The sequence below is a fragment of the Thermobia domestica genome, chromosome 8 (assembly GCF_964235325.1).
Source record: "Thermobia domestica chromosome 8, izTheDome1.hap1.1, whole genome shotgun sequence".
Taxonomy (NCBI): Eukaryota; Metazoa; Arthropoda; class Insecta; order Zygentoma; family Lepismatidae; genus Thermobia; species Thermobia domestica.
Window position 1 is genome coordinate 57,682,321 of NC_137461.1, and position 8,846 is coordinate 57,691,166.

Below are 8,846 nucleotides of genomic sequence, written 5' to 3' on the forward strand. Positions count from 1 at the left end.
AAAATCTTCAAAAGTAAATTGTTTTGTTAGTGTAAACCAAGAAAGTATATTTGAATGGTTGCGAAAAATCCATGAACAAAATAAAATATTAATTCAATTTAAGAAGTAAGCTGTTACAGCATTTACAATTATAAATAAACATTTCTGAAAACCACTTTAAATAGAAGGAAAGAATTCGTGAAGTAAGCATGTTTGAACCATCAATCTTTCGATTCAACTGGGTATTATAAACTCTTAAATAGTGAAATGCTTATAAGATTTGATAGTTCACCGAACATGGTTCTAAATTCCAGTGCTACGAGAGTTGCATTGTTCATTTAATAAAAGAGCATAGTCCGCCTTTGTGCTTAAATGTAACATTTTTAATTTTATTTATTTTCCGCAATATCAGTATGGTTTGTTTCAGGCTGTAAGTCTAAATGTGGTAAAGGAAATGCTAAACACGTATTTCGATGTCCAAAACATCTTTAAACGTGTGACGTAGAAAAAGAAAAGCTTAAAGTGACTTTGTAATGGCCCGAATTTATCTTCTATGTAATGCACTCTTCATTTTTCAGCGTAGTCCTCTTACCTTTCCACGGGCTTACACCAACGTGGGACTAATCGGACAAACCCGTCGAAGAAAACTCCCGATGGTTGTTGTCGTTTTTCACCCATTCTTTACAGTGAAAGTGATGTACGGTCGGGGCTGTACGGTAGGTCAGTAGAATCTCATTGAACTTTCAGGCGCCGCAACCCTTCTTGTGTTTCGCAATTTGAGTTCGGGTGGACATCATCGTCTGCAGAATAAGGTCCAAAGCCCTCCGGATGCGGCGAAACCGTGCGCTGAGTTTATCCAATATATCCATGTAGCGTTGAAAGCTTATCGTGGTTCCCGATTCTAAGTCATCGAGCACACCACCTTGGACGTGTTGGGATTTGGAGATATTCTATGGTTGTTCTCGGGATCAATGTGATTTTGTTGTTTTCAAGGTCAAAATGATTTCCTGTGATTTGTACCCCGTTAAAATGCGCTGGAGAAGAGCCTCACCGCCACATTCGTACCGGGCCAACAGATCCTGGCAAGCTTGATTACTCTGCACTTCGTGCTCTTGCGTCAGCATCCGTGGGACCCAACGCAGACGCATCTTGTTACACCCAGTACCTCGGTTGCGATAAAGTGCACTCTTTCTTGGGAAATGGTGGTTAAGTTCTATGGCGATCTGTCACTATTTGATTAGGTGTTCTGTGAACTATTTCGTTGACATGATTTCATTGCCTCCCATGTGATGCGGTGAGGGATTGTCCACTATGGGCTTGATCCACTACTTGAATCTTTCTCTACTTGCGGCACAGAATGAATTATTTATGACTCAGCGCAAGCACACCATAACGTATTATATGACTATTAATATAAATGTGTATTGTAATTATTATTAGTAGTAGTAATAAACAGAAATTTAATCCTGTATTTATTAATAATTTACTAAATAAATTAAATCGTATTATTGCAAATAAAGGCAATAGATTTAAACCTCATATATGAAGTTATTCTACTGTAGAAAATACACTTTTGTATTACAATTAAAGTAAACAATGTTATTCATACCTTCAATGTGATACTTGTGCCTGGTTAACTGCACACAGGCGTCTGATTCATGGAGGAATCGTTGACAGAGTCTCATTTCTTCATTGATGAATTTGAGTCTTTCCCTCTTTGTCGTTTTAATTTATCAACGTCGAGAAGCCGAGTTCACACAAATATGTAGTTGAAAATGGCAATAACACATTGACTGCCATATCGGAGGTAGCCGGTATTCACTCCTTATTGTCAATCAAAATGTATCTAAAGGAACTTCGAAAAGTTTTAAACTTTACTGTTCTGTCGGCTTTTAAATCTGCGAGTTCTTTCCTTGTATATTGATTAGATGATGAGATGATGACCTTCTGAACCCAGAACTGTTTTTACCATTTTCTTAGAAGCAGGCATTAACAACGTTTCAGTCATTATGTGTAGTTTCGTTGCTTTTACGATAAGTTCGGCTACCTTATAACTAGCTCCATGCACTTTCTGAAACACGTACTGTAGGTGTCATGAATGTTCTTTGGTTTTTGTTTTGTTGGAATAATCAACGAAAATAATCAGCATCTTTACTTGCCAGAGAAGAATGTTTTGTTGGTAAATGCGTTTCAATTTACTGGGAACCGTAGCAGCGTTACTGAGCTTTTCACCATAAACGGTACACTTAGGATTTGGATAAGTCTTATCACTACACCAAAATAAACCGTAAGATAAATAATTATCATTATACTGCCGATGCAGTAATTTTTGTTTGTTTTTTCTGGATCCATACTTTCTCCATACAAGGAATTTGTCCATCCTGAAAAAATAAACTAGTTCACTAATACTAACAGAAAATTGTGAGAGTAAATACTAACTAGCAAACAGTATTCGGACTATTTCAGATCACAGCTAAGATAGAACTGAGGTAATTGTAGGATCCGGATCAATACTCTTCAAAAGAAGTGGCACAGACAAATACCAAAACATTATAATAAAATAATGAAAGACAGGGAAATTTGTGCTAATTCCAGCAGTTTTAGCGAGGGAAGGGCGTGCACAGAACATACGTTATCAAAAGAAACACAAAATCGTAGTGGTAGAGGCAGGAAATAATAAGAATAAACTAGCCTCGATATAACACCAACTGTGAGTTAATTACATTTCATTTCTTAGATACGTAAAAATTTGCGGCACGTAAAATGATAAGCGTTATCTTAATCAGTACAGTCAGAGACTGACATTGTACAAGCATATGAAACACAGGAACTGTGATAAAATTTTTAGAAAATTTACAGTTCATTTCGCGTAACACCTCGCAGCGTGCCACGACATACCGGTTGCAGATCACTGCACCACACTAGAGGTAGCCAGATTTGCTTCTTTCGACTGCCTGGACCATCGTCTTACCGTACCGACGCCCTTGTAGTTGCGTCGCCATAAACAACTGTCTGCGATAAATTTGGATAGGCTCGCAACCCTCAGCTGTCAGAACTTGCTGCTTCAATCTCGTTTTCATGTTGGTCGCCATCTTGTTCAGTTAAATGTAGAAATCAATACACATTTATGTGTATTTCTTTACAAATGATTATCCTTAATAGGATAAAATGAAAAATCATTTTACGTTTCTCATGTGTAAACATGTCTGACCTTTTATTCTTACAAAGGAGATTCTGAATCCCAGAATTATATTTTTTGGTTGATCGGGATCAGAATAATTCTCCTCCTCCCCCCCCCCTCTCTATCTCTCTCTCAAAAAATAAAAATATATATTTGTGCATTCTTCTCAAAAGAAGTAAGCATATTACACCAATATAACTTATCTCGTGATGATATTCAATATTCATTATAGTAGCATACTAATGGTTATTTTTTGTAAGAAGTACGTTTTATTCAGCAATTAGAATCATGTATAAGTATTAGTGAAGGTTAAGAAGGAATATTTGCTCTATATGTAATGTACAATATTTCTTGTATTCCTTATCTTACAACCTGCTTTAATGTTTTCCGAGTTCAATTTACTTCTGAAGAAAGCCTATGTTAGATACTTAAAAGTTAATTTTTAGAATGTAAAATTCCGCAGTCTAATAATAAAGTATACTGATCGTACTCTTTCGTTCCGAGTTCCCGGTTCAGTTCTTAATTGGCTTGCCAAAGTTTTGCTGATGTAGTAGCAGCCTTCTCGTAACAATAAGTTAAAGAAAAAGAAAGTTACAATACGAAAAATTAAAACTTCTTATATGCAATGTAAAAACTAAATCAGTATATTTGATGTCATCTTAACGTTAAAAGCAGAATGTCGTCTGTTTAATGCAATATTATGTTCAACTACTAAATGCTGGGCGAGCAGAACTGTAAAGAAGTAATCAAATACAATAGGTTTATTGTTAAATTGCAAGTACTGTAGTTTAAACAATAATTTCTATCGTGAGTAGTCGTCTTACTTTTTTTTTTTTAATATATTTTCTTCAGTAATTTAACAAACCAATTAAGAATTGTAACTCCGAACTTTGCAAGGAGGAGCATGGTCTGTATGTGTGATACTGTTGAGTAGAATTAGATTGATTTCATTTAGGCGCTAAGTTAACTTCATTGTTGCAATAGTCTCTTAATTGACAGAATTACATTCTCAAGCATGTGGAGAGTCATTTATTTATTATTTGTTAATTTACTTCAGTTATTTGCTATTTTAATAATTTAAGATATTTTCTGTTTTCAGGGACATGGCCTAGAAATTTATGGTCTCCAGTACCATGTTGTGCAACTCAGGACCTTCCCACAATCTTGTTTTTGTTGATTTTTTTAGAGAAGTTATTTTAGCACTCATAATATATACATATATATATCTTCGAAATATTTTTGCTTGATGAAAGAACTCTGTACAGTAGAAAATTGCTCTGTGAAATTCCCTTCGTCACAACAGTTTATAAGATATATATGTATGTATACATGACAGATTAATTTATTCATGGAATTTTATTCTGTTTTCGTAAGAAACTAGTCCCTTTATAAAAATGTGTCACAGTATTGTTCGTTCTGTATTAGTGTGAAAACACTTCGGTTGATATGTGGTTGCTGAATGAAAGTCGGACTTTTGCTTTCGGTTACTACATCTTTCCTTATGGTTTTGTCCAAAAGAAAGAAAAGAAAGAAAGAAAAAAAAAACATTCGTAGTATTTTTCTAAATACTATTTTTCCATCTTCCCTTTTTTTTTTTTTTTCTGTTTACATGTCCCAATGTCAGTCAAGAAAGTGTAATGTATATATGTATATTAGCATAAATATTTTTAGGGATGTTTGCCCATATTATTTCTGTATTGGAAGAATATTTTTTAATGTTTTGGGAAACAGGGATCGTTATAATGAACTGAGAAGATCCCAGAATAAGTTATCAATGATAATAGGAACCTGTTAATTACTGGTGAATGTGAGCAGTAATTTGTTTTCTAATCTCGTAAAAGGAGAAGTTATTTAGTTATCGCAGTACAGTAGTATCGGATAGGTTTATCTGTGCAAGTTGTGCTACAGGAATTTTTTTTTGGTTGTAAATTTAGGAGTAAGCAGGAGTATTCATGGAATTTCCTCCTGAAATTCGTTAACCAGGGGTGAGAGTTTTGGCACCATTTACTGTACACAGTATCAATCTAGTGCCACTAAATACATATATATAATTAAAACAGTTTATTCGCTCCAATTTAGTTGCCATGTCATTATGTATTTGTAATGACGTTTGGAAGTTTTTCTTTTTTATTTATGTACATTTGTTTCCATTGAAAGAAATACTGAGGGGAAAAGTACAAAATAGTTGAAACGGTTTTGTTTAAGGTTCACAATTGGAGAAAATTTAATTTACGTATGCCTTTAAAACATATATTCTGCATCTTCATTGTTTCTGTCTTACAACAAATTATAGCATGACAAAAATACATATATTTGTTACATACGAACTAAATAACAAACTGCTAGTGCCAGAGAGATAGGATCTACTTACCAGATTTATTTTTACGTATTTATTTTTGGAAAACAATAAACATAAATTGTAGATTCTTCCATTAGGACGTTCTTTTAAGTAAGAACGTTCGGTGTAAGTCTCTTAGTATGTTTAATTCTTATTCTTCTTATTTTTTAAAATTTGAGTTGAGTCATGTGTCCTGACTCATTTTTTGAGTGAATATGTTGACATGTGAAAGAACGATCGCGAGTTACTTTACCTGTTGTGGTAGTGTGCTATTGTGAGATTTTTTTTTTTTTTATTGAACAACACGCTACCTGTGTTCAGTGTTAACAGGTTTAGTTTTTTTGTTTCTTTTAATTGCTTTTGGCCATGGAGCACTCCACTTATCCTGGTCTTTGAACTTCTTAAACGGACAACTCTCCAGTATTACTGTGTGATAATGTGATAATGTTACATTTGTGCCCAGGAAAGTGCCAATTTGAATGTGCACATTGAGATAATGTGCAACTGTTAATGTTGGAACATTTCTTGCTGTAAATATGTATGATCATGTTAAGTAGTACTTCTTCCTAAAATAAATAAATATATTATATATATATATAAAGTTACAGAAGATGTATTAAGAAAGATTGATTAAAAAAATAGGAAAATAGAAATAATTGTTCAATTTATTGGAGAAAAAAGAAATTATGCAAATGCTGTGATAAATTTCAAGTAAATTCCCCATAATGCTTACTCTGTTAAAGAGTAAGTATTAAATGTTATCTCCTTTCCTTGTACAAAGAAAGAAACCACAACCTAGGACGGTTTGCCAAGTTGTTCTAGTTAACACAAGACTACACGCAAAAGCAACTTGGTTCCTTTCCTCCCTTCCAACCCTTATCCTTCCCATATTCCCAGTGCGTGGCATGCGGGTATGTTAGTAACTGCATTTGGTGCAGTTCTTAAATATAAGTTCGGTGTAATATGAACAACAGATGCTTTATTATTAATGTTGAGACATTGTAAACTAATCATTGTTGAATTTTAATTGTTTAAATCAAAGTCTCTCCATTGAGATTTTCTGGTAGGATTTGTGGAGTGTTATGTAAGTTTTAACAAATGTACATAGCCATAAATTCTTGGGGTAAAGATTTTTCTGCATGCTGGAAGAAAGTTATGTACTACATGAAACTTGAAATGGATCTTTCTAAATCTGGTTGTACAGAAAGTTTAAAAATAATAAAGAGAAAACTCTGTAATTACTACATTGCTTTATTAATTTGAAATACTAACCATTAACACGATGTGTGTAAGTGTTGCTTTTTATTAATTTGCTAATCAGAGTTCTCATTGGGGATGGCTGTTTACATATATATATATATATATATATATATATATAATATACGAAGTGTGTTGAAAACTCGAATCTTTGTTCGAGCAAAATCCATTTATTCAGATAAAATACAGTGAGACTTTAAAGAAGTTCCCGTGGGAACACACACATTTATTCCAGCGGTCGTACCATAGTTGGAAATAATTTGGAAATGCATTTTTTAGAATAATGTTGAACTGAGTTGTTATATTTCGTATAATGTCTTTTCTAGAATCAACTGAGATCGGGTTCCTTTCAGCGTCATTTTTAACTATGGGAAGAGCCAAACCTTATATGGCACCTTGGCGGGGAAATAAGAAGCCTGATGAACCACAGGAATGGTGTATTTGAAGAAAAATATTCATTAATTCAGATTGAAGCATGTGCGGGACATTTTGATGGACTTCAGTTTTCACTGCTCACAGGCTGGGTATTTGCGTCATACAGCATCACGAAGGCACAATGAATCTCTTGTTAATACTTTTGGTAGCGGTACAAATTCGTGATGTACCATCCCACAGAAATCAAAGAAAAAGATTACCACCACCTTCACATCTGCAAGCCTGCTGTACTTTTCTTCATCTTGAAAATGATTGAGGTTCCAAGGTGAGAATTACATCTTTGTTTCTGGGTCATACCCATAAACCCAGGAATCACGATGTTAAATAAGTTCGGGTCAAGTTGTGTGTTGTCCATCATTTTCCATACGATTTTCAGTCAAGAGTTGCTTCTGCTTTATCGTTAGCAGCTTCGCACGAATTTCGCAGATACTCTTCAAGCCCGAATTCTCGGTAAAATTGAATGTACTGACCCCATACTTAGCCCATACGTTGGTCGCAAACTCTTGCACTCGATATGACGATTCTGCATAACCTAAGTGCTCACTTGTTGCATAACAACTGGACATTGTTCACTGTTGACTAATGTGTGACCATCTTTGAATCTGTTCTACACTTCTGATTACAAAAAAATAAACTTAGATTCTTGGATTTCTGCATACAGGAAAATTTTGAGAGAGAGTAACGTGCGTAATATCATAATAGACCATCCGTACGTTACGCGAAGTAAATATACAATTATCATATGGAATAGTTATAACAGATCACATATATATATAGGCCCACAACCAGAGGGGGGCCTGGCTCCCTAGTTCTTAACACAAAATGCTATTATTAATACAAAAAACACAATTTAGCTATTTGTAAGAGAATTTTTAATGACTTGGCCCCCCTAAACCTCTATGGCTGGTTGCGGGCCTGTATAAATATAAACAGTCATGGAAAAATTAATAGCATCTCCTTGTAATTTTACGCATTTATAAGGATTTCAAAGAAGTTTCTACCTAAATATGCACAAACATACAATGATATATATGTATACATCAAATTAAAGTAAATTTATATAGAATCCAACTCTACTCACAGAAGTTATATATCTTTACAACAATTGATGATATTCAACAAAATATGACGTCAATTGTTAAGTGAAGTGAGAGTGAAGTTAAGTGAAGCGTACCCAATTCATTTTGGCTCAAGCTTATACTTGATTAGATGTCCACGCTTAGTAATAACGTCTTTGTATCGTTGTGGCATGGAGTTTACTAAGTTTTATAGTGTCTCTATTGAAATACAGTGCTGCCAGACGTCGTTTATTGTTTGAATTAACTTACCTCTTGTTGTAGGATATCTTGCGTGAACCTTATTATTCAAAACACACCATAAATTTTCAATCGGGTTTAAGTCGGGCGAATTACCAGACCAAGGAAGTTGGGTAACATGATGTAAGGACAGCATATAATCTTTTATAACTGACACGATGACAAGGGTAAAATCTTGAAAAATAAAGGAAACACCATTGAATAAATCTATACCCGCAGGTATTATTGTTTCAAGAATATGTTTATAAGTCTGTGCATTAACAACACCATCACAAATGTGAATTTTACCAATTCCAGTAAAAGAAAAACATCCCCAAATCATTACACTAGTAGAGTACCT

General features: G+C 34.2%; 1 protein-coding gene across 5 annotated transcripts in view; it reads left to right on the plus strand.

The window, feature by feature from the left end:
* GckIII (Germinal centre kinase III) overlaps positions 1-6,742 on the plus strand; it is a 181,088-nt gene extending 174,346 nt beyond the window's left edge. For all 5 annotated transcript variants that reach the window (XM_081768503.1, XM_081768501.1, XM_081768502.1 and 2 more), the window contains one exon: positions 4,260-6,742. The gene's annotated coding sequence lies outside the window, so the exon portion shown is untranslated. The remainder of the gene's footprint in view (positions 1-4,259) is intronic.
* Positions 6,743-8,846: the final 2,104 nt, after the last annotated feature.